Source organism: Pelophylax lessonae (genome assembly GCF_965119305.1).
Source record: "Pelophylax lessonae genome assembly, chromosome: 7".
NCBI lineage: Eukaryota > Metazoa > Chordata > Amphibia > Anura > Ranidae > Pelophylax > Pelophylax lessonae.
In genome coordinates, this window is record NC_138774.1 from 97,901,615 (window position 1) to 97,928,932 (window position 27,318).

General features: G+C 45.0%; 1 long non-coding RNA gene across 1 annotated transcript; it reads left to right on the top strand.

Annotated features, from left to right (window-relative positions):
* Positions 1-354: 354 nt before the first annotated feature.
* LOC309560805 lies at positions 355-27,013 on the top strand. The gene is made up of 4 exons (XR_014225522.1): positions 355-500; positions 16,470-16,648; positions 16,778-16,822; positions 26,683-27,013. It is a non-coding gene; the product is annotated as an uncharacterized lncRNA (long non-coding RNA).
* Positions 27,014-27,318: the final 305 nt, after the last annotated feature.

The following is a 27,318-nucleotide window of genomic DNA, read 5'->3' on the forward strand; positions in this document are numbered from 1 at the left end:
ACTCTAAGGTTCTAGACTGGGACTTTTATAGCTATCGTTATTGATTTCTATTGGTGACCTTCCCTTCCTGGCTTTATATGATAGCAGACCACTCCTACTTCCAGAAAGCTACTAACATTCCATCCACCTGCTATAAACGTCCTTTATTCATCTATTAAACACGTGACATTTGAAGACACAACAGTTACAAATTGCAGTTTAGCTCAGTGGCCCCGTAGTCACCAGGACGGGACTTGTGCAGACCCACTGCGGCAGACGCCCCGCCCCTACGTCACTGGAGGGCACACGTTCGCCTCCTCCACATTGTGGCTGGCACTGGAGGTCACGTGAGGAGGGAGATTCCTTGAGTCGCTCCCGGTGACGTCACTTGAGGCCGAGTAAACATACACAGCTGTGGAGGGGGCGGGGCGGAAGGAGGAAGTGTTTGTTCCAGCACAGTAGTGGGTTCAGCTGTGGATCCTGAGTTCCCCCTGAGGTCCACTGGGGACCCCTGCAGCCTGGTGAGCGGCCGTGTCATGTAATGTGTCCTCTATGTGGGTCCCTGTAGTTGGTGTGTGTGTGGAGGTCAGTGGAGCTCCTGTGTTTGTTATAGTGGGGGAGGTGCATGGGGCTGTGTGCACTGCTCTCACTTGTCCTCCATATGGAGGCTTTGCCTTCCTGTTTCCTGACAAATAGGGCTTCTTCTATGACTAGGAGTGATTTCCAGGGAGATCTCTCACTGCTCTCCTGTATATAGAAAAGATCTGATGACACACAATGATTTGTAGGTTTGGATGGAGTGGTGAGGGGGTTAGAGCCCCTGGCAATGTTCATCCAGCCAGGGAAAGTATGTGGGGTGCTGGAGGGTGTATATCAGGAGTCAGATATGGGGTGTAATATAGGGAGGGGGGTCTCTGCTTTACAGAGGGGAATGGCGGTAGGTTGGCTCCTGTCCTGAATCATCTGCAGAAAACCATCAATCCAATTTGGGAGTCCATGTTGGGGTGTCTGTCCCCGCTGGGGGGAAGGGGGTGATTTTCCCTGTCTTGGCGACAAAGTGTCATTTAGGCCCTGTTCACACCTGAGCGTATTTCAGCTCCTAAAACACTAATTTCTGAAGTCTCAAAACGCCCAACAAGCAAAATCCCATTCATTTCCATGGCCCCTGTTCACATCTGAGCGATTTGTCTCCTGAAGCAAAACGCCTGAAGCTCAAAAAAGTACATGAGCTTTTTTTTTTTTTTTTTGGCAGATTACAAGCGTTTTGGTTATGCCTGCCACCAAACACCTGTAATAAGCCCCAAAAACCCCCCGATATATAAGCCCTAAAAAACGATACGCTCAGGTGTGAATGGAGCCTGAAAAGGAGGAAAAACCTAAAAGTGTGAGTTGTCACCAGAACAGGAAACGAAAGGAAATCTCCCATTTGGGACACTTGTTTCAGTAAAAGCGATATCTGACCATACACTATATCACAATCTCCTTTAGATTTACCAAAACTATGTAATAAGAGGACTTGTAAACAATCCATCCATTTATTTATCAATCCAGCCAGGCCCTTGCACTACATGTTGTTGATGGTAGATCTAAAGGAAGATTGTATAGTGTATGGCCAGCTTAAGATAAATGGTGCATTTGAGTCTACACATTTTTGCGTGTTCCTTACAGCCCATTAATTTCAGATGGCTGCCAAACATGTGGGAACATGCAAAAAGTATGGCAGGCACGATCTAAAGTGTCACTAAACCCACATCCTAAAAACCAATTAATAAATGGTGTTACTGTTCAAACTCACTCAGTCACTATGAAATTCATTTTCTGTTTTCTGCAAAAAACCTGGTTGATCCTGCTACTCTCTATCGCCCCCTTGTGTTTATGTCCCCACTTCAGCTAGGGATTTCGCTAGGGCTGAACGATATTCGATGTAACATCGAATATCATGCTGTGGGCGATAGTCATATCGCCGGATCATGCAATATTGGTGACTCGCAGTGAAGGTAGAAGAATACAGCCCGACATCCGTCCCACGTGTTAAGTCCATTCTGCAGCTCTCCTGACTGAGCGGTGAGCAGCGGCACAGGGAACCAATCACGCGTTCCTGCACATCTGATTGGTTCGCTGTGCCGCTACTCACGACGTGATTGGTTCGCTGTGCTGTGGGGCAGAAGTGTATTGTGGGGACTGGGAGTGTGCTTCGGGTGCGAAGGAGCTGCCTGGTGGAGAGGACTACAACTCCCAGCGTTACCCCCACTTCCCGCGTTTTCGTCTGCCCCCAGCCAGAGAGATTCCCCCTCCCTCCGGGAGAACTGACTTCGTAGCCCGATCATGAGGGACAAACAGAAGATACGGAGGGAGCGCATGTGGGCCGAGGCTGCCAAGAAGGTACCAAATACAGAGGGGAGGTGACTGTACCATGTACACCAGGAAGAGGCGGGTATAAATATCGCAATATATATAGTTGGGGAAAAAATATTGCAATGTGATTTTTATTTATTTTTTTTTTTTCCCCCAATATCGTGCAGCCCTAGATTTTGCAGCTGTGGTGGCAACCCTGCCAATGCTCAGTTTTCAGTGAGCTTCTATGCTGAGCATTTCCTCCCTATCACATCTATGCAGCCCATGTGAATATAGAGTCACACGTGTGGGTGTATACACAGTGGTAAAAGACAGCCCACTCCCTCCCTCCTTCATGTCTACTAACCAACTAAACACAATTGTGGCAGGATATTACATCTTGATTAATGGAGGCTTCACCTCCCTCTTCACCTCACATCTGTTCTTAGGCACAGGCTGGAGGGGCATGACACAGCCTGTGACTGGCAGAAATCTACCCACCATGTTATTTCCATAAAATAATAAAGATCTAATTTCACATTTATATTTGTATGACAATTTAAAACCGTTTACTGATTATTTCTCTGTACTTTATTTGCTTCAAATGTTTAGGCATTTCGTAAATGGGGATGCAATGCTTCTTGGTTCTACATTTGCTCAACAACAGAATGTCCCTAGATACTCTTATAATATGGGCAGCTATGATTTAAAGTGATAGTAAAGGTTGTGTGTTTTTTTTTTTTTTTTTTTTTTTTTTTTATAACAAACTTATACTTACCTGCATTGTGCAGTCGTTTTGCACAAAGGGGCCCAGAATCTCCTCTTCTGGGGTCCTCCGCTGGCGCTGTGGGCTCCTCCCCTTCTCTACATACCCCTATAGGATGCCGCTTCCTATGGGGGCATTCATACAAGCTCCATTCCAAAACATACTGTGTACGTCTATGCTCCCTGGCTCCTGCTGCCTCAATCCCTGTGGGAGGAGAGAGCTCTCGGGCACAGTGCCAGGTAAATATTTGCTGATCACAGAATGTTTTTTACTGTAATGGAGAGAATGCATTAAAGTGGTTGTTAAGCCACTATGTGATCTTTACATCATCCCCTCTGTTAAATTACAAACTGTATCCTAGTGCCTGTACTTTATTAAAAAAAAAAAAAGCAGATTTCCTCCTGTTTTCACAGCTCCTATCGGCGATCACGTGACTCCCGGCTCTCTTCTCTCCCATCTGACATCTCCAGGGGGCATGGCCAAGAACTTCCTCTGATGTCAGCTAGGGAGGTGGGGAAGTAAGGAGGAGAGAGCCGGGAGTCACACGACGGCTGAGCGGCGCTGTGAAAACAGGAGGAAATTGGCTTTTTTAATAAAGCACAGGCACTAGGATACATTTTGTAATCTAACAGAGGGGATGATGTAAAAACCACATAAATTTGTAGCAGCGGTGAGGGGAGCAGAGCAGCATTAGTGAGCTGGCAGGGAGGGGGACAGAGGATAGCTGCAGATGACGGAGATGCATATGCTGACCACGGTGTTAGGGCTCAGCAGCCATGATACACCGTGGTCTGTGTACAGAAGGGGGCAGAAACTGGCAGGATCAGTTAGGTATTTTAGATGATACGGGGGGCCAAATTGCACAGCACAAGCACTATGCTGTATATCATGCTTTCAGTCAAAAGAATCCTGTTTTTTTTTTTTTTTTTTTTAAAGCCCGGTGCATAAAAAAGTGCACACACACAAAACGTGAGACACACAAAAAGTGCACAAGGCGTACACATAGCCCTCCTCTGAAGAGGAAGGGCCCTGACCCTGATCCCCCAGGGCGCAAGGCTCCTGACAGGGACTGAGGTACTCACTATGGCCTGACCAGCCGAAGCCAGACAGACCCCGTTCTCCAGGGGGACTGCCGAAACAGCCAACCCCAAGTACTTGGTGGGGTTCCCCCGAAGGGAGACCCCATGAGAGAGGGCGAACTCAGCCAGAAGGCTGTATCCACCCCCTCCCAAGACGTTCAGGGCAGGCCCAAGGACCTACGCCATACTGGTTGTGCAGTGATCAACAAAAAAGGGAAACGCATGAACGCACAACAAAGAAAAAAGAGTGGGGAAAAGGGAAGTGGAGAAGTGCTGGGTAGTGTCAAAGTGCTAGACCTTGACAGGCCCCCCCGGCCAGGAATAAAAATTCCTCTGGTGCTGGCCAAAAGGCCCAAGAGGCAGGTGCGGAAAAAGTGTGATGATGCAGTGACCAAGGTGCCAAAAAAACCCCAGGGGCACATACACCACGGGCTTTTTCGGTCTCGGCCCCCGGCCATACCCAGTGTAGCCCTTACCTACCAGGAGGCTTGGAACGTAGACAGCTTAGGGAGAGCCTGCCTTCAACTGGGGAAAAAGGCCCTCCCTTGTAGGCCAGATTCAACCCAGGAGGAAAGGCCCTCCCACCGCCATCCACATTCCGTACCAATTACATCCAGGAGCAGTACTAACCGGAAATTGGCGAAACCGGCTTTCCCGCTCCCTTCAAACTGATAGGGGCGGACCCATTCAAATCAGAAGGCAGTGGACCCATCCGGCTTTCTCTGACAGTGCCTACTTCCCAGTCCCTCAGTTTCGCCTGGAGTGCCCTGGTTCCTTTCAGCCCCTGCCGATACTAACTATCAAGGTCCATACCAACTGATAAGAACAGATACTACACTTGATCTTAGCCAAAAGGCCAAGAAGCGAGGGTGCCAGTCCAATGCTGCATCTGCGCCAAACGGGCTTTGGCTGTACTTCTCCTTTAAGTCTGCAGCCTATGGCTGGGTTCCATCTTATGCGAATTGGATGCAGGCATCCAATATGCATGACAAGAGGCTGTGACCGGCTCTCAATGGAGCCGGTTCACACATCTCCGGGGTGGCTGAGGAGCGTATTACACAGGGGTCCTGTGCATTTCTGGCTCTGTTTCAGGTCCGAATTCAGGCCTAAAGGTGGCAGTTTACAGCTATTTGATACTAGCGCCAATGTGAATGACAGCGGGAGGAATCTGATGATTCCTGCAGCCTCTTCAGCCACCTGTGTGTGGCTAGTTTTGGTCCCAGAGCCCATACCCTTCAATGACTGGCCAGCGGCGGCCGCAGCTTTTCGTGGCTTTCTGCCCAACCAGTGATTGCCTGTGGTGATCGCTGCTGGAAGTACACAATGCACTGCAGTCATTTTATACAAAAGCTAGTCACCCATGCGGATGTAGCCTTATTGTTTTGTTTACTTTCTTTTTTTTTTTTTCTTAAAATTTTCTGTTCATATGCCTACCCTGATTACACTCAAGATAGAGAATCCGATTCTTGCAAATTTTCCCTGTTGTACACTTAGTCGCTGTATGCCCTGTGCTCAAAAAAGCCCATGAGCGTTTGCTGAGCATATTCAGGCATTTTTGCTCCCATAGACTTCAACATGAGCGCCTGTAAATATGCAATACACATTTGTTTGGTAATTTTACGCCTGAAGAACTTCTCTCCTATAGAATTGCTCTTTTCCCCCTGTCCAGCTCAAGTAAAAACACATGTAAACATCTGAAAACAAAAACACTTCATAATCACCAGGAATACGCTCTGCTCAGGTGTGAATGCAGGCTTATTTCACCTCTGTAGGGGTTCAGTACTGATAAAATATGTAGGCTACCATTGCTGATATTTCATTTTTGAAGATCTCAATCCCTAATCGGGAAACCTCAGTGCAAATTAGAAGTGTGCAATCTTTCTGGGGCACATTGTCAGCTATAGAGCACTGGGGAGGTGACATGATCTGTATAGTGAGCCTAAATCATAATTCCAGGCAATGAGAAAACAGGAGCCGGTTCACACATATGCGATGAAAGACATTGCATGTGATTTGGAGCGCACTGCTCTGCAAATCACATGCAATGTCTGCGGTGCGAATTCAGCTATACAGATGGTATGGCTAAATTTGCATCGCATTCGGACCAAACTCGTACAGGACCCTTTTTTGGGTTCGCACCAGAATCGGATCGCATGGGTGTTCACACCAATGCAATCCAATTCATGTCAGAACTGATAGTTTGCATTGTGATGTGCAAACTGTTCTGGGGGTGTCGTTAACTTTGTATTGACACCCCCAGTGATTCACATATGGCAGTGTGAACTGTCTGCAAGCTGAGTGCGATGCGGGAACCCGCAGTGGATTTGCAGGGTACCCCCCATCGCATATATGTGAATCAGGACTAAGGTGTCCTTTTATGAACGGGTGAATTTTTTTCTCCATTGGCTTCTCTACAGTTCTCCGGGGAAAATGATCACATCTGGCACCCATTTTATGAATCGGAGAACTTCAGTTCGCCCAGGGTGATCAGAGGAGAACGGTTTTCTCGGAGATCTGTGTAGAAGTCAATGGAGCGTCTGTAATCTCGTGAGACAAAGCGAGATTACAGTAGTATGAAAATCCCTCGCGCGCTTTAACAAGCAGTGATAAATTATCACTGCTGAGTACACGAGGTTAATAAATAATAGTCCCCTTACATAAATATGTATATATATATATATACACTGAATACACACACACATACATTGTGTATATATATATATACACATTAAATATATATCTACATGTATGTGTGTATATATATATATATATATATATACATGTGTATATATATATATATATATATATATATATACATAAATATGGCAGGGGGACATGATTACTGTGTTGGGGGGTCTGAACGAGGAAGAAGGAAGTCCATAATCTTCCTTTTTCCCCCTCAGTTCTCCCCCGATTCTGTCTTCTCTCCCCGCTTCACAAGCTCCAGGCTGGTGAATCCAGGAGTGTGAATTCTGACACAGATCGCCAGTGAAGTGCGGGGATCGCAGCTTCATAGCCTGGCCATTTCTGTGTCAGTCAATGACAGATTCCCGTGTGAAGAGATGATCAGCGGAGAACATGTTCTCCTGCGATCATTTCTGTTTCATAAACTGAGAATGATCGGAAATGAGCTGTGATCAGCAGGATCACTGCTCATCTCCGTTTCATAAAAGGACACCTGAGTGAGCTGGCTTTTTTTTTTTTGTATTTGTAAATAAAACCAAAGAACCTAGGTTAAGCAAAGTAAGGCTCCTTTCAGACGGCCGCTCCGCTGCATAAGTCCGCTGCGGGACTTTTTTTTTTTCCACGGAGCGGATGACATTTCTGTCATCCGCTCCGTGTGCCCGCATATCATCCCATCCGTTTGCGGATGATATGCGGACATAATGTAAGTATATGGCACTGCGGATGTCAGCGGATGACACCGCTGACATCCGATTTTCCTTCCTTTCCGTGTTTTACACGGAAGAAAAAATGGGGTTCTGTTCCATTTGTAAAAAAGGAACAGAACTGACATGAGGAAAATCGGGTGTCAGCGGATGGTATTCCGCTGACATCCGCAGTGCCATTCACTTACATTATGTCCGCAAATCATCCGCAAACGGATGGGATGATTTGCGGACACACGGAGCGGCCGTGTGAAAGGACCCTTAAAGAAAATGTTGTTTTTGTTTACATGAAAATATGACTAAAGAGAGGGTTAGCTGTTTATATTTCAGAAGAAATGTTGCATTGCTTCTTTAGGTATTGTAAATACTTTTGGTACATTTATATTATTTACATTGTTTTGCAGTATGTGAACTGCTGTGGTGTGTGTCTGTTTGTTTGGGTTCAGGTCTCGGAGGGCCAGCTATTGTCCTAAATGTAATTTCAGAAGGTGACAGGTTTGTGGGGCCTGTCCGTGGAAGACCTGTAAACTCACACTCCTCTTCTTGGTATACGCTGACTCATGGTGCCATGATCTTCTAAAACAGGGGTCTCCAAACTTTCTAAACAAAGGGCCAGTTGACTGTCCTTCAGGCTGTGGGGGGCCAGTGGGAATAGAAAATATCTTGGTGTCAGTGGGAGTGATCAATGGCCTATTTTTGGTATTAGAGGAATAGTGTCCCGTCATTGGTATTCGTTGTGAGGAATAGTGTCCCATCATTGGTGTCAGTGGGAGGAATAGTGCTCTATCATTGGTATTCGTCGTGAGGAATAGTGTCCCATCATTGGTATTCGTCGTGAGGAATAGTGTCCATCATTGGTGTCAGTGGGAGGAATAGTGTCCCATCATTGGTATTCGTCGTGAGGAATAGTGTCCATCATTGGTGTCAGTGGGAGGAATAGTGTCCCATCATTGGTGTCAGTGGGAGGAATAGTGTCCCATCATTGGTGTCAGTGGGAGGAATAGTGTCCCATCATTGGTGTCAGTGGGAGGAATAGTGTCCCATCATTGGTGTCAGTGGGAGGAATAGTGTCCCATCATTGGTGTCAGTGGGAGGAATAGTGTCCCATCATTGGTGTCAGTGGGAGGAATAGTGCTCCATCATTGGTGTCAGTGGGAGGAATAGTGCTCCATCATTGGTGTCAGTGGGAGGAATAGTGCTCCATCATTGGTGTCAGTGGGAGGAATAGTGTCCCATCATTGGTGTCAGTCGTGAGGAGTAGTGTCCCATCATTGGTGTGAGGAGTAGTGTCCCATCATTGGTGTCAGTGGGAGCAATAGTGCTCTATCATTGGTGTCAGTGGGAGGAATAGTGTCCCATCATTGGTATTTGTCGTGAGGAATAGTGTCCCATCATTGGTGTCAGTGGGAGGAATAGTGTCCCATCATTGGTGTCAGTGGGAGGAATAGTGTCCCATCATTGGTGTCAGTGGGAGGAATAGTGCCCCATCATTGGTGTCAGTGGGAGGAATAGTGCCCCATCATTGGTGTCAGTGGGAGGAATAGTGTCCCATCATTGGTGTCAGTGGGAGGAATAGTGTCCCATCATTGGTGTCAGTGGGAGGAATAGTGCCTCGTCATTGGTGTCAGTGGGAGGAATAGTGCCTCGTCATTGGTGTCAGTGGGAGGAATAGTGCCTCGTCATTGGTGTCAGTGGGAGGAATAGTGCCCCGTCATTGGTGTCAGTGGGAGGAATAGTGCCCCGTCATTGGTGTCAGTGGGAGGAATAGTGCCCCGTCATTGGTGTCAGTGGGAGGAATAGTGCCCCGTCATTGGTGTCAGTGGGAGGAATAGTGCCCCGTCATTGGTGTCAGTGGGAGGAATAGTGCCCCGTCATTGGTGTCAGTGGGAGGAATAGTGCCCCGTCATTGGTGTCAGTGGGAGGAATAGTGCCCCTTCATTGGTGTCAGTGGGAGGAATAGTGCCCCATCATTGGTGTCAGTGGGAGGAATAGTGCCCCATCATTGGTGTCAGTGGGAGGAATAGTGTCTTATCATTGGTGTCAGTGGGAGTAATAGTGCTCCATCATTGGTGTAATCATTACTCAGCAATGATTAAGCACACATACTAGCGTGTGAAACGCTTCTACCTTGCCACATTTGTCACATTGGGATGTTCAGCTAATAAACCTGAATTTTGATCAAACCTGGAGTGCAGCCATTTCTTCTATGTTTGATTATCCACAGAGGCGAGCAGAGGCGTGCACCGGTGTGTCACCAGGCTTCTAGAATCACCTAGAGCAGTGAGTTCTCTTCCTTTCTGTAGGAAAGGTTTTACTCAGAACAGGCCTCACCATGGTCGACCAAAGAAGTTGAATGCACATGCTCAGCGTCATATCCAGAGGTTGTCTTTGGGAAATAGACATTTGAGTGCTGCCAGCATTGCTGCAGAAGTTGAAGGGGTGGGGGTTCAGCCTGTCAGTGCTCAGACCATACGCCGCACACTGCATCAAATTGGTCTGCATGGCTGTCGTCCCAGAAGGAAGCCTCTTCTAAAGATGATGCACAAGAAAGCCCACAAACAGTTTGCTAAAGACAAGCTGACTAAGGATGGATTACTGGAACCATGTCCTGTGGTCTGATGAGACCAAGATAAACTTTTTTGGTTTAGATGGTGTCAAGTGTGTGTGGCGGCAACCAGGTGAGGAGTACAAAGACAAGTGTGTCTTGCCTACAGTCAAGCATGTTGGTGGGAGTGTCATGGTCTGGGGCTGCATGAGTGCTGCCGGCACTGGGGGCCTACAGTTCATTGAGGGAACCATGAATGCCAACATGTACTGTGACATACTGAAGCAGAGCATGATCCTCTCCACTTGGAGACTGGAAACCAGGGCAGTATTCCAACAGAACGACCCCAAATACACCTCCAAGACAACCACTTCCTTGCAAAAGAAGCTGAGGGTAAAGGTGATGGACTGGCCAAGCATATCTCCAGACCTAAACCCTATTAAGCATCTGTGGTGCATCCTCAAACGTAAGGTAGAGGAGCCCAAGGTCCCTAACATCCACCAGCTCTGTGATGTCGTCATGGAGGAGTGGAAGAGGACTCCAGTGGTAACCTGTGAAGCTCTGGTGAACTCCATGCCCAAGAGGGTTAAGGCAGTGCTGGAAAATATTGGTGGCCACACTAAATATTGACACTTTGGGCCCAATTTGGACATTGTCACTTAGGGATGTACTCACTTTTGTTGCCAGCGGTTTAGACATAAAGGGCTGTTTGTTGAGTTATTTTGAGGGGAAAGCAAATTTACACTGTTAGGCTCCATTCACACTACCGCGACTTGTCAGGCGACTTGCCAGCCTGACAAGTCGCGGTCCATTGACTGCTACAGGACCCATTCTAATAGGAGCGACACAAGTCGCTCCGACTTAGAAAAAGGGTCCTGTACTACTTTGGGACGACCTCGGAGCGACTTGCATAGACATTCATTATATCAGGCCTCGACAAATCCCGGGCGCCAGGTCGCATTTGCGACTAGAATTAGCGACCTGGCGCCTGGGGTGCCCTGCTTGAGCTGTCCTGTCCCTTTTGCGCCCCCCACCTCCTCTTCGAGTTCACGGACTTCCACGCCGTCCAGAAATTTAGTCCCCGGCTTTTCGGCCTTCTTCTGTGAGATGAGAAGCTAGGGGAACTGGCGCCCTCTTGTGGTGGCCGGGAGTAATGCATGTTCTCAATGCCTTTTTCTTCTCCTTCCAAAGAGGAGAAGAGAGGGAAGTTTTTTAAGGCTTCATCTCTCTGTCCAGTTACCTTTGCTTAAAGGTAAGTGGACAGGGAGTGTGGTTATTATTATTAATTTATTTTTTAAATGTAAAAAAAATAATAATTTTTTCTTTTTTTTTTTTTTAATTATTAAAAAAATAAAAAAATGTTTTCTTTTTTTTTCTTCAATTCTTATTAAAAAAAAAAATATATATATATATATATATATATATATATATATATATAAATATATATATATCTTTTTTTTTTTTCCTCATCGCCGTGCCACAGCCAAAGGCCCCTTTCACACGGGCTGTCTGATCAGGTCCGCCTGTCAGTTTTTCAGGCAGACCTGATCGGACCGTTCAGTCTCCTCTATGGAGCGGTAATCTGCCGCCATCTGACCCTGCCCGCCAAAAACAGACGGATGGTGGTTCTATTTTCTATCCATCCCGTGGATCCGATCAGATGGCATCGGATGGAAAGAGACAGACAGTCTGTTTCCATCCAATTGCGCTATATAGGAGAGTGGGGTTCTAGTCGTATTTATGTGTAAATTTAGTATCAGTTTTATTAAATAAAGCTTGGTTGTTAGTTTAAAAAAAAAAAAAAACTGGCTCCTAACTTTTTTAGCTGGCTCCTAGATTTCAGGCAAATTTGTCAAGCCCTGCATTATATGAAGTCTGTGCAAGTTGCGCCGAAGTCGCGGTGCACAGGACTTCTCAGGTCGCCCCGAAGTCGTGCAGAAGTCGTGCCGCTTCAGTGTGAATGCGGTCTTATACAAGCTGTACACTCACTACTTTACATTGTAGCAAAGTGTAATTTCTTCAGTGTTGTCACATGAAAAGGTATAATAAAATATTTACAAAAATGTGAGGGATGTACTCACTTTTGTAAGATACTGTAAATGGTAAATATCGCTAACGTATTGTGATAGATATAGATATATATATATATACACAGATCTGCTCCATGCATTTCTTGGATTTGCTCCACTTCCTCAGGAGGTGATGCATCAATAGTCTGAAAAAAGATATAAATAACCAGCATGTTCTAATATTAAATCCAAACATGGGGGAGAGAATATGAGTGGGAGGAAAAAACTGACCATCCTTAAAATACTCACATATCGGCTAGAGTAGAAAACCTGCGATACTGCAAGCTGAGGGCTGTCTGAGATGTCTGTCCTGGGAACTGTGGTGACCAAGGCCCGTGGAGAAGCTGGGCGCACACATATGGTCCCCAGAAAAGATAAATGAAGTGTGTCCATGTAGTGGTCTCTAGGAGCCCCAAATTCTATAAAGTAAAGTGTATGTAGCTATAGCTGTATGGTGATACTTCTATCCGAAGTGAAATAGAGCCTGTGACTGATGTGCGGAGGTGAAAAAATAACAAAGTAAAAAGTATATTCAATGTGAAAAAAGTAGAAAGGAACAAAAGACAGGTGTGATTGTATTGTATGAAGCCAACTATACATACCACTAGAGGAAAAGCAAGTGGAGACTTGGTGCTAAATAGACATAAGAAAAAGAAACTCCCAGAATGTTTACCTTGGTTTACTCATGTTTGTACAGGGAGCCAAAATCACTAGTGCAGTGTGCACAAGATGTGCTGCCAAGAGGGCTATATAACACCGAATGGGGGAGTTATATGCACACAGCATGATCCACAGGTCCACCCCAGGGTCATGCTGGCGTGATAGGGGAGGAGAGACATCCTTGTCGGGGGCGCCAAATAAACCTCCCCACGTCAGCCAAAATGAAGAAGCAGACGCGTCAGCGCCGGGATGCCCAGAATGGACGTCACGCACAGCGTTAAGGCGTGGCACCGGTTGAACAAATCTTAATTGGAAAGTAGCAACAAAAAACGGGTATGATGGCGCTCCCGGACAAAATGGCACAAAAATGACTTGGATGCTGCTCGGGATTTTTAAAACATTGGACTTGTTTATTAAAATCAATTAAAATGGAACTCCTAGACAGGAAAAGCCAGTGGTATGTCCAGGGTGCAGCACTCAGCAGATAGGTGTAACACCGGAAGAGACACCTCAAAAACAAGGAGGACCCAGGAGCGGGGAAGCAACGTCTTACCACCTGTGGAGCCTGGATGGTGTAACACTTGTGGGTAGACTGACAGCCTCAATCAAGCCGGGATACTTCACTGCCGATGTGCCTCCAGGCTGGGCGATGCTTGAGATGTAGAGAAGCGGCTAGAGGAGCCGCTTCTCTACATCTCAAGCATCGCCCAGCCTGGAGGCACATCGGCAGTGAAGTATCCCGGCTTGATTGAGGCTGTCAGTCTACCCACAAGTGTTACACCATCCAGGCTCCACAGGTGGTAAGACGTTGCTTCCCCGCTCCTGGGTCCTCCTTGTTTTTGAGGTGTCTCTTCCGGTGTTACACCTATCTGCTGAGTGCTGCACCCTGGACATACCACTGGCTTTTCCTGTCTAGGAGTTCCATTTTAATTGATTTTAATAAACAAGTCCAATGTTTTAAAAATCCCGAGCAGCATCCAAGTCATTTTTGTGCGATTTTGTCCGGGAGCGCCATCATACCTGTTTTTTGTTGCTACTTTCTCTTCTCAGTTGGGATCTGGGTTAGGGTAGGCAGCAGCCCGGACATGGACTAATAATTCATGGTGGACCCCTTTGGGCATTGTCCGATATCATTGTCCCAGCCCCGTCTTCTGACTACCGGTACCACAGCGCCAGGATTTTCTGTATACAAATCTTAATTGGACCATACCGGACTATTCGGTTATTTAATCGACCTTATGACATTGAGGACTATCGCTTACTCCTCCTAATGCAATGTGCTATGTTGTCATTGTACTTTTATATATATATCTGTATCGCAATATGTTATTGATATGTACAAACTGTAATGTGTCATGCCACTTGTTTTAGAGAATAAACAAATATATTTCGTACATATTTATGAATCTTCTAGGTATGCCCCAAATCCCCCCCCCCCCTTTTTTTTTTTTTTTTTTTTGCATACAGTGTCCCATCATTGGTGTCAGTGGTAGGAATAGTGTCCCATCATTAGAGGTAGGAATAGTGTCCCATCATTAGTGGTAGGAATAGTGTCCCATTATTAGTGGTAGGAATAGTGTCCCATTATTAGTGGTAGGAATAGTGCCCCATCATTAGTGGTAGGAATAGTGCCCCATCATTAGTGGTAGGAATAGTGCCCCATCATTAGTGGGAGTTATAGTGTCCCATCATTAGTGGGAGTTATAGTGTCCCATCATTAGTGGGAGTTATAGTGTCCCATCATTAGTGGGAGTTATAGTGTCCCATCATTAGTGGGAGTTATAGTGTCCCATCATTAGTGGGAGTTATAGTGTCCCATCATTAGTGGGAGTTATAGTGTCCCATCATTAGTGGGAGTTATAGTGTCCCATCATTAGTGGGAGTTATAGTGTCCCATCATTAGTGGGAGTTATAGTGTCCCATCATTAGTGGGAGTTATAGTGTCCCATCATTAGTGGGAGTTATAGTGTCCCATCATTAGTGGGAGTTATAGTGTCCCATCATTAGTGGGAGTTATAGTGTCCCATCATTAGTGGGAGTTATAGTGTCCCATCATTAGTGGGAGTTATAGTGTCCCATCATTAGTGGGAGTTATAGTGTCCCATCATTAGTGGGAGTTATAGTGTCCCATCATTAGTGGGAGTTATAGTGTCCCATCATTAGTGGGAGTTATAGTGTCCCATCATTAGTGGGAGTTATAGTGTCCCATCATTAGTGGGAGTTATAGTGTCCCATCATTAGTGGGAGTTATAGTGTCCCATCATTAGTGGGAGTTATAGTGTCCCATCATTAGTGGTAGTTATAGTGTCCCATCGTCTGTGTCAGCGGGAGTTATAGTGTCCCATCGTCTGTGTCAGCGGGAGTTATAGTGTCCCATCGTCTGTGTCAGCGGGAGTTATAGTGTCCCATCGTCTGTGTCAGCGGGAGTTATAGTGTCCCATCGTCTGTGTCAGCGGGAGTTATAGTGTCCCATCGTCTGTGTCAGCGGGAGTTATAGTGTCCCATCGTCTGTGTCAGCGGGAGTTATAGTGTCCCATCGTCTGTGTCAGCGGGAGTTATAGTGTCCCATCGTCTGTGTCAGCGGGAGTTATAGTGTCCCATCGTCTGTGTCAGCGGGAGTTATAGTGTCCCATCGTCTGTGTCAGCGGGAGTTATAGTGTCCCATCGTCTGTGTCAGCGGGAGTTATAGTGTCCCATCGTCTGTGTCAGCGGGAGTTATAGTGTCCCATCGTCGGTGTCAGCGGGAGTTATAGTGTCCTAAGGGTCTGTTAAAGGCAAGAAAAGGGCCGCAGTTTGGAGATCACTGTTTTAGAACGTATCAAGGTATAGGAAATGTTTTCATGCTGTGAATCCATTAGATTCTTGTAATAAGTGTGTGTAAAGCCAAAACATTTTTTGAATATTTTTAGTTAGGCAATAGGAGGCGGGAGCTCCAACCAAAGACATGTGCCACCAAAATATTTGTCCCGATTGGAAGAATTCAACCTTTTTTGCTCTCATGACCGTTTGTAAAATTTCGGATTTCCATTTTCTGTCTTGGTAACAGTGGCCACTAGGATAAATCTCATGGTGAATATCCCCAGATGGTATGCAGGCAACAGTAAAATAAAACATTTGAACTAGTTGTGCTGTTTCTGAGCCAGCATCTCAGTCAAGGTAGTAGATGCTGATCCTGGATGATGACAGAAAATCCAGTGAAGACCTTATGTGAGGATATTCTGTGATCTCTTGAGAAATACAAATCTGCAAATACTACCTGTACACATTACTTAGCATGCATGCATTGAACGTGAGTAACATGTAATGCTAGGTCTACTTTAAAAGAGCCATAGATGGCAATAAAAACCTGACAGAGGTTCTAACCTCCACCCACTCTGATCTAAAACAAAATAGAAAATGTATTGGCTTGAGCTCCACTTTTGTGGTAAACCATTAAAGATAAACAGACTTGTTTAAAAATCTAGTACAAAGTGTACGGCTGTGTGTGAGGCCAGAACATTGTGTGATGTGTGTTCTGCTTGAGGCAAATAAAGAAGTCTGCACTTCTACTGCCCCTACTGGAATGTTCCTTTAAAGTGACCCCATACCTGATAGTGCATGTGTCTTTGTGTTGTCTGTGCCCTCATGTAATGCTCTGTTCTCTTTCAGGGTCTGTGGGGGTGACAGCACCCAGTGTCAGGGTGTGACGGAGGCAGGATGGTGTGTGAATTTTTCCTCCTCTCCTCCATCTGGTTCGTGGTGGTCATATTTTGGATGGAGACGATCAGTATGTGGCTGTTTCTATGCCATCTATTCCAGGACAGAGCCATGTACCAGTGGGGAGACAGGTGTGTGGGGGGGGGGGGGGGGGGCTAATTACAGGGTCTTTACCTGAGGAGGGTTTGTAGTAATTCACTGCAGACCTCCCAACTATGGGGCACACAGGGAATAACAGTCCTCTTCTGTTTCTTCCACAGGATTTACGTCTCCCATCCTGACCAGATCATGTACGTAATTATAAGGTGAGTGAGCGCAGTGTGTGCACAGGAGTGCACTGCCAAATATTCATCTTCCATATTTAGAGAGTTTCCCAAACAGACCAGGGAAGTTTAAATGTTGTAGTGAGGGGGCTATTTGTGTATAAAAATAGAGTACAAATTATATAATAAAGACGCATTTTTTGGGGGAAAGCATAAATTAGGATACCTAATCTGGGATAGAACATTTATATATTTCTGCCGCATCAAAGAATTTTGGTTGTCCTGCACAGTATGTAGCAGCGTGACACCAATTTTACTTCATCTTGGCGTCTAGAAGAATATCAAACTATTTATAAAGGGTAACACCACTTTTGTGGAAACAAAATTGGCAAAAAAGAAAAAATTAGACCACATTCACACTGCAGCGGCACGACTCTGTACTACTTCGGCGCGACTTGCACGGACTTCATATAATGAATGTCTATGCAAGTTGCTCCGAGGTCGCCCCGAAGTATTACAGGACCCTTTTTCTAAGTCGGAGCGACTTGTGTCGCTCCTATTAGAACGGGTTCTGTACCAGTCAATGGACCACGACTTGTCAGGCTGACAAGTCGCGGCAGTGTGAATGGAGCCTAATAGCATAGCAAGGCTACAAAATCCTTACTGTAATTGAATGTTGTTAACCACTTAAGGACCAAATCTATTTCTGACATTGTTGTTTACAAGTTAAAATCAGTATTTTTTGCTAGAAAATTACATGGAACCCCCCCAAAAAAATATATATATTTATTATTTTTTTTTTTTTTTTAACAGAGACCCTAGGGGGATCATTGCAATACTTTGTCACACTGTATTTGCAAATGCAATTTTGGGAAAAAGTTAACTTATTTTTTTAATAAAAAACAAAAAAAAAAAAAAGAAAACCGTAAAGTTAGCCCAATTTTTTTGTATAATGTGAAAGATGATGTTACGCCAAGTAAATAGATACCTGATGTGCACACGCTCATGGAATGGCAACCAATTACGGTACTTAAAGTCTCCATAGGCGACGCTTCAAAAACTTTTTTATAGGTTATCCGTTTAGAGTTACAGAGAAGGTCTTGTGCTAGAATTATTGCTCTCGCTCTAAAAATCACGACAATACCTTATGTGTGGTTTGAACACCGTTTACTTATGTGGGCGTGACTTGCATATGCATTCGCTTCTGCACATGAGTTTGGGGGGAGAGGGGGCGCTTTACTTTTTTACATTTTTATTTATTTATTTTTTTTTTCATATTTGACAGGGCCTCTTTAATGCGAGATCTGGGGTCAAAAAGACCTCAGATCTTTCATTTACAGTTAAAGCAAAAAAAAAAGTCATTTTTCTTTTCTCTTTCGTTCGACTGACACAGCGCTCCATAAATCATAACTACTGGGTTACATCTTTTTTGTTTCTTCCCTTGGGAGTTGTACAATCAACTGCCGGGCTGGGCGACGGGCTTGATAATATAGATTCAGTAGTTCCCCCTGCCCAGCCAATGAGCTTGTGCCGACCACAGCTTTGCGTTAGGTCAGCGGCAACATAGCCTCATGGACAGAGGCTGGCCTGCGAGTTAAACGTCTCGCAGGGTCGCATACCACCCGGTGTGGGTCTGAGTCACAGCGGTCCCTTTGCCGACAGCTCCCCTACTTCGGTGGTGAGGATTCATTCTGGAGCATTACCCGCACCATGGAAAGGTAAGTACAGTCCCCCCCTCTCCCCTTTTGGCGGATTTTTGGAGTTTACGTGGGTAACCTCCAGGGACGCTCGGACCTGCATGCAGGTTCCCTCTTCCCATCCTAAAATCCCTCATTGAGCTGGGCCTCCCCCACTCCCTTTCCCCTCTGTCTGGACCTGTAGTCTGGTGGGGGTTCAAGGGCAGAGAATGCAACGGAGACCCCTGGGGTCTTCCCCTACTATCCCCACTCTTTAAGGGTCTTGGGATAGCGTGTGTCCTGCCCTGGTAGTCTAGATGGGTCCTAGTGTAGGAGAACCCTAGGTGCATGCCCTAACTGGTTGCAGCGTGGATGTAGTGCAGGGGGGTCCCAGTGCAGAGTGCGCAGCGGAGTCTTCCCTGTCTGGAGTACAGTACCTTCAGGGGGGTCCCCTTGTAGAGGGCGCAGTGAAGATCCTGGTGGCATGCTTCGGCATCTGTAGCTGCCGGCGGCCACGTTGGAGAAGTCCAATGATGTCATGGCAGCCATTTTCCCTTAGTCTGGCTGGTGGCCATGTTTGTGTTGTCTGATGTCATGGCAACTCTTTTCCTTTAGTCCGGGAGATGCTGGAGGCGAACAAAGCCTCGTGGGGATGCTGAAGCTCCTCCTCATCCTCCTTAGTTTCCTCTTCCTGTGCCCGGGACATACAAAAAGGGATGGCATCCATGGTGTTGCTGGGTCCAAATTCTCAGCGCTCCTCCAGTCGGTGGGGTGAGTCCTTGGATCCCTGTTATCTCTCTCTCTGCTGATAGGTACCCTAAACTTTGGGGGAATCCTTTAGTGGTGCTGCTAGGTCTTCCTTTCCTTATGGTGCCTCAGGGTCACACCTCCCCCACTGACCCCCTCATGGAGGTGGCAGGTCCCTCTGAACTCCAGCTTCCAATGGTTGCACTGACGGCGGTCCTGCGGTCCTTACTGTCCCAGGTGGAAGTGGTGTGTGGGCAAAGGCCCAGGAGGAAGCGACCCCCTGCATTCCCCTGCTCAGTCTGTCTCGTGATTCTGAGCCTGATGGGGGGGGGGGGGGGGGTTAAGAGTACCTTCCTGCCACAGTCTAGGAAAGGGAAGGAGCCTTGTCACAGAGGGGGGCCCTCCTTCTCTGCACACAGAAATTTTTGTGCTTCTGGGACTGAAAATATGGGAAATAGATCTTTTTCAAATCTTCCCCAGGAGGTTTGAAGCAACCTTGGTCTGGTAGGCATAGACCTAGCCTTTTCTGGACCCCATCTTTGCTGTCAGGTTCCAACTTTCCCTGTCACAACACATTCTACTCGGGCGCTGAGTACTTCTTGGGCCTTACGTCATCAAGCATCAATATCGCAAGTTTGCAAGGCGATCACTTGGTCGTCAGTGCATACCTTTACAAAGTAGGTACTTTGGCATCTGTGGATGCTTCTTTTGGCTGCAAAGATTTGCCGGCTGCTGTTTAGGAGGGGCTGTTCCCTCTTGCGGAGTGTTTTTTCTTTAAATTTTTTATTTTTCAGATGAGGCTCCTGTGTCCTGGTTAAGGGCTCTTATGTTTAGCCTTGGGTTATTTTCCCCACCCCCTCATTTTCGTTTTGTAACTGCTTTTGGACGTCCCAGTAGTTATGATTCATGAAGCACTGTGTCCGTCGAGGGAAAAAAAAAGAAAATGGGATTTTTGTACTTACCGTAAAATCCATTTCTCTTGAGTTCATCGACGGACACAGCACCCACCCCTCTGGAGTTCTGATGCTTCTAATACTGCTTGCTACTAAACTGATTACCTAGAGCAGAGATGGGGGCTATATACCACCTGCAGACAGCCCATGGGCGTAGCCAGGTATTTTTTGTTTTGCCTAGTCCTACTCCTGGAGGAGGCAATATAACCCAGTAGTTATGATTGATGGAGTGCTGTGTCCGTGGATGAGAGAAATGGATTTTACGGTACGTACAAAAATCCAGTTTTCTCTAATAAAAAAAATTGCCCCTTTGAGTCCGTTGGGCGAAAGTGACCTTTGACATCGCTCCTGTTCTCTAGGGGCATAGTTGAGTGGGGGCCATCTTGCCCTCATTCGACTTCCTGCCCATCACTGCACAAGGTTAGATAGTTTTCGCCGCTGCTGACGGCTCCGGTAAGCTGAGAATACAACCAGGAAGCAGCGGGAGGGGGGCATTTCTCCCGCTGCCCATAAAAGTGATCCTGTGGCAAATCAGCCGCCAGGACCACTTGACCACTTTTATCAAATCCTGGAATGGCAGCTGTGTATAAAAAAACTGGGGTTATGGCAGCTAGCTGGTATTTAACGTCAAAGTACCGACGTAAATACACGGTGGGTGGTCCAAAAGTGGTTAAAGCGGAGCTGCACATCCCCACCCCATCTGCTGCTATATTTTGCACCTTCTGGGAGGGGAGCGGGTACCTATTTTAGACAGGTACCTTCCCCCCACTTCCGGCTCAGTTCACTGCAGCAAACTGAGCCAGAAGTTTGCCCCTCCTTTCCCCGCAGCCTTTTGGGACCTGTGAAGCCCACTCACAAAAGTAGCGCGCTCTGCGAATGGGCAGCAGGAAGCTGCAAGGCTTCATTACCGGTTTCCCTTAGTCAGGATGGTGGCGTCGGCATCAATTGAAGAATCAGCTCGAGTGACACCGCTCGATGCCTGGACAGGTATGCCCTAATAAGTCAGCAGCTATAGTATTTGTAGCTGCTGACTTTAAACTTTTTCGGAAGAAACCTGGAGCTCCTATTTAAAATTACCCTTTCTTTTCAATCTGCAAAGCTGTTTTCTATATATTTCAATACAGTATGGCAACCTGGATGTGTTCCGTACACAATTGGTGTAAAGACCCCCAGAAATGTCATTGCTTGTGTGATTGGCTCACTGATTTTTTTTTTTTCCCAGAAGTCTGCACACAGAAGTCAGAGTTTTCAGGCGGGCTAGCAGAGCTGGAGAGAAAGAGAGCACATACTAGCTCTCCAGCTCAGCCAGCCGGGCCTCCGCCCAGAGAGTAATCAAGCCTGGACACTTGCTTGAACCTAGAAATACGCTCAGTCAGGAGTAGGCGTGCATGTTGTTTAAACGTCTCCCACACTATCAGTGGTGAAGCTGAGGGTGCATTGATGGTGAAAAAGTGTTCCCATTCCCCCTCCAGCTGCTTAATGTCAGGGACAACAGTGAGCCAAAAAGGGTTTAGGCACCAGTGCCTCTGCGGAGGATTCGTAAATGGAGTTATCACTATCCAGATGGCCACATACAGAGCAAATTTCATCTGGTTCCTGATGGATTAGACCAATTTGAGCCTTGGGTAGCTCTGATTGCATCCTCCTGTCTGACTTTTTTTTTTATGTTAAAATTGAAGGTTCCAGGTTAAAACTGTCAGCCAAACAGCAGCTGCAAATATTCAGATGCAGCCACTGTTCCAAATATCTTATAGCTGTGGGCAGAGCTGCTGTTGGAAATGATGGGGCCCCGTACAGCCTTCCTGATGGGGCCCCCCGGATTGCAGTGGAACAGCGGCTCTGACTTTATCTGCCTACACCCCAAAAATGAATATAAGTGCCTCTTTTGTTCCCATGTCCTGGGCCCCTCTATTGACCTGATGGGGCCCAGAAAAATGTAATGTAAGCTCTGGTAAACAAGTAGGACTGGGAGTGTGGTCTAGTAAAATCCATGTATTAACTTGGGCAGAAATTACCAATAGAGCTGCCCTGATCCCCCCGTTTAGCTGATGGTGTCTGGACTTGGTACAAGAGGACCAGTTTTACTGCCTTATCAGCGGCCCTGGCCGTGTGTGCCAGCCGTCGGAATGAATCTATCCTGCTTGCTAATATATTCAAAGTGCTCCGTTTAGCTTGGATGGGCTAATCATGTGAATACAATGTATAGCCAGCTTAACCCCACTTTCACAGGCAGAGGTGATACCATTTTTCCAACTCCACCTCAAAAAAGTGAAGACAATTCAGCTCTGATTCAGTAGGATATCTGTTCACAGATCTCTTGCTGATAAAATGGACCCTGCAAGTCTGAAAAGACCCTTGGGTAACATATTTTTTTTTTCCAATTAAAATCAATGTGGAGATTTTATTACCTTACTTCCAGGGGCAGTAGAGGGCAATTTTTAATTCCTCTTATAACTAAAACCTGAGAAAAAAATGCTTTCACATTCCAGTACCAAGGCCATAGTGTGAGATATAAGGCAACAAATCCTGAGCATAAGGTCCAATTAGAGTTGTCATTGTGCTGGCAAATATTTAACAATACAACTTGGACCATGGACATTGCAAAAGGAATAGTGTTTTTTTTGATGGGCAGAGCCAGACAAATTGCCACACAAAAGTCGGTAGCAATAGTTGGGTTTTGTAGTGACATTAATTACATATAGGTACAACTTGGCTGTCCAAAGGCACTTGTAGACATGTAGGAAAGACTTTGGTATGGATAATTGCTGTTGTATCTTTAGAGCGGGCATATTCAGTTGATAAAGGCCATTCCTTGGTGACTGGTCATTGGGAGTGGTGCAGCAGATAAAGCTGAGTTATATTGTCTGTTATCACATACGTCAATGGAAATAGATTTATGGGTTTAATGTGATGTAATGGGAGGAACTTTCCAGGTTCTAACAAATGCTACCATTGATAATAAATGATCATTTAAACCCGCTGATTACTAGGATTCGAAGACATTTTGGCTACTTATGGAAAATCTGCAGCCATTTGCACACTGCAACCTCCACACAATTATTTATATTACACGACAGCTTCTTCCTGTGTATTTCCTATTTACAACTGTGTCTGCCCACAAATTCAGGTCTTTCTCTGAAAGGTGTTAGTAGTGAGTGAGCGACCCCATGTGGATACTATGCAGAATTGCAGCTGCTCAGCACTGAAGCTGGAATACTGCTGCCATAGTAGTAGTAGTAGTTACTACTACAGAGATTTGCAGTTTACACAGGGGTTGGTTGGTTATGAAATATGCTGACTTGTATATTGTATATTTGTCCAAACTAAACCCATTTAACTATGCAAGAATTCATACCTAAAATTTCAGCTTTAACCACTTACCCATTGGGCACTAAAACCCCCTTCCTAACCAGGCGAATTTTCAGTTTTCAGTGCTCACATTTTGAATGACAATTACTCAGTCATGCACAGTGTTGGGGTAGTTACTCAAAAATGTAACTAGTTACTTCTGTAAATTGTAACGAGATTACTTTACTAGTTACTGCATTTGAAAAGTAACTTCACTACTTATTACTTTACTTTCCTCTTTCTTAATTGACCGTGTAGAAGATATATGACACTCTTTCTGCATAGAGTTTATTGTATAAACACAGGCTTTGGGAAACATGAGAACAAAACCTGATAAAACAGAATAAAACATAAAGTGTCACAAAAAGTCATAAACTTCATCCCTCTCTATTCTTCGAAATAACGATTGTATCGCACGGCTTGGGTAACGCAGGAAAGCGCGTTCCTATAGCCTAGTAAAGTAGTGTAGTTACCTCCTATAGCCTAGTAAAGTTGTGTAGTTACCAATATTAGTATTGTAACTAGTTACGTTACTTCGTTACCAAAAAAAGTAATGTAGTTACTGTAATCCGTTACTTTGTAACTTTGTAACTAGTTACCCCCAACACTGGTCATGCATTACTGTACCCATATGAAAATGTTGTCCTTTTTTTTCCACACAAACAGAGCTTTCTTTTGGTGGTACTTAATCATCATTGGGTTATTTATTTTTTGCGCTATAAATGAAAAAAAGACCAAAAATTTTGTAAAAAAAAAAAAAATGTGTTTTTTTTTTTTTCTTTGTTTTCAGTTTTAAAAACGAAGAAAAAAAAAACGCCTTTTTTATGAGGGTTAAGGTTATAGAGTCTACAAACTATGGTGCCAATCATTGAAAATTGATCGCACCTGATGTACTGCCGGCCTATCTCATTTCTTGAGACCCGAACAAGCCATGACAATACAAATACCCCCCAAATTACCCCTTTTTGGAAAATAGGCATTCCAATGTATTTAGTAAGAGGCATGGTGAGTTGTGTGTTTTTTTTTTTTTTTCCACAATTCTTTGCAAAATTGAAGATTTTTGCTTTTTTCTCCTTTTTAAAAATGGTCATATTACAAAGTTGTTTCTTACACACTGTATAGGCATACTTGCAACTACACCCCAAAATACATTCTGCTACTCCTCCCGAGTATGGTGATACCACATGTGTGAGACTTTTACACAGCCTGGTCACATACAGAGGCCTAACATCCCAAGTAGCACCGTCAGGTTTTCTAGGAGCAAAAATTACACATATAATTTCCTGACAACCTATCACACTTTTGAAGACCCTGGAGCACCAGGACCACAGAAATGCCCACAAAATGACCCCATTTTGGAAAGCAAACACCCCAATACATAATCTAGGAGCTATAATGCGTCTTTTGAACATTTTTTTTCCACAAGTTTTTGGAAAATGTGGAAAGAAAATGAAAACTTTTTTTTTTTTTTTTTTTTTTTTTTACACAGTTATCCATTTATAAGAGATTTCTAACACATAGCATGTACATAGTAAAAATTACACCCCAAAATACATTCTACTACTCCTCCTGAGTATGGCAATACCACATGTGTGAGACTTTTTTACACAGTCTACACCCATTCAGAGGCCCAACCGTCATTTCTTGACTTCCCATTACAATTTTGTGAGGCACTGTAGTGGCACGGATGGACGTGGCACGGATGGACGTGGCATGGATGTGGCACGGATGGACGTGGCATGGCTGTGGCACGGATGTGAGGATGCATGAGCACTGTGGCATGGATGGGGATAACTTAGGCAGGGGATGAGTGCATCTGCAGTCTCTCTCCTCTCACACGCTGTACCGATCGCTGTGTACAGTGTGCGAGGAGAGGAGAGAACTAAACCGGACATGTGCTGGTTTGTTGACAGCTGATTACTCCATCATTGGACGGATCGATCACGTGGTAAAGGGATGTTGTCATTGGCCCTTTATCATGATCCATGATGCGCCGGGTACCTTTGGCCCGGCGAGCATGGACACTTCCGTGTGCGCGCCCCAGGGGGTGCGCGGTAAGTGCGATTCTGGGAGGATGTCATAGTACGCCCTGCCAGAATAAGCCGACTGTGCGGTATCTGTCATTCGGCTATGACCCGGTCGGCTAGTGGTTAAAGTACAACTGAACTCAAAAGGTAAATATGTGCTAAGTTGTAGGGAAATATTAATTGTGCCTAAGCAGTAGCCCAGGCAAAAAGGTTGATTTTTTTTTCAGAATACGTCCTGAAAATAGCAGTGTCCTTCCTGGTATGTGACGGTGCCTAGGCAGACACTCCTGGGCCTACATCTAGCTGTATAGATCTAAGGCACTGTCACCTCTGACTTCTATTCTTAGGATATTTGAGTGAAATGTGTTGATTTCCCTCCTGTGCATGTGTCATTTTGCTGATATGAGGAAACAATGCCCTGCCTCTACCGACATGACACCTCAATACAGAGACATATTGTAGAAAAGGAGTGGTAAGTCTGTAATATAAAGGGTCGGGTGCAGGGAGACCACTGGCAATACTGTCGACTTGTCCTTTGTCCTCTGCCTGCTTTTTTTTGGGCACAGGATCTAGTGTTCAGTTTAGACAGCTGTAGGCTTATTTTCTAAAAAATGTTATTGATTTTAACAATAACTTAAATGTATTGGTTTTAACAATATGTAATTTTTTACTTTATATCTAAAATCAATATTTATTTCAGATAATGTGCAAATATGAATTCTTGTCTATATAAGCACCTAAAAAAAAAAAAAAAAAAAAGTCCCTTTTATGTGGTTTCCTAAAAAAAGCTTGAAAATTGCTGTTCAGACGCTCTTCATCCAATGTGACAGAGCTTGAGCTATTTTGCAAAGAAGAATGGGCAAAATGTCACTCTCTAGATGTGCAAAGCTGATCGAGACATACCCAAAAAGACTTGCAGCTGTAATTGCAATTGTAAATGTGGAACATTTTAAGTGGTATGAATACTTTTTCAAGGCACTGTAGTTGTTAGGAAATGATTCACAGCAGTTTACCAGGTGATAAATACTTGTATAGCACCATCTAGTGGCTAAATAGGAATAGCACAGCAAATGAAAGGGTGAAAGGACCCACATTTAACCAGTAATTTATTATGTACACTGTTAATGTTGCCATATTATTTTTTTTCCTAGAGTTGATTCGCTGAGGTAGCCCCACAGTGAAGCTGGATGACTAAAAGGAACATAAAGGGAAAATATGGACGTTTTCACTAATATCAAAAAGGGAAAAGATGCAATTTTTAATCAGTATTTTGTAGATTTGTTTTTATAATGACTGTAAACATACTGGAGCTCCTCTCGAGTGATGTGAGGGTACGTCTTGGAAGAGGAAAATGACATCTCTGGGCAGGAAAGGGTCACCCCTATCCCATGTCGGCTTGGGATCTGATGGACATCAGAATCCTCTTTGTCTGGACGCTATGTATATCAAGGGATCAAGACCCATTCGGATGTGACTTGTTTTTTTCTTACACCTAAATCAAGCCCATTGTCTTTCAGCAAATTTCTGTTTCGGTATTTCTATATTTTGAAAATAAATCTTATTTTCAATTAAATGTGGTAAATAGGTTTTAAAAAGTATTTAAAATGTATCTTCACCAATTTAGGTCCTCCAGTGACAAAGTATAAATACAATGCCGTGTTTACCAATCTGCAAGAAAGTGGTCGGCCAGTCATCGATCCACAAGCCAGGCTCCACCCATTTGTCCGGGGCTTGTGGGCACAGCCCTGCACTGGTTGAAGTAACATCCTTATACTGTTATCTTTCAG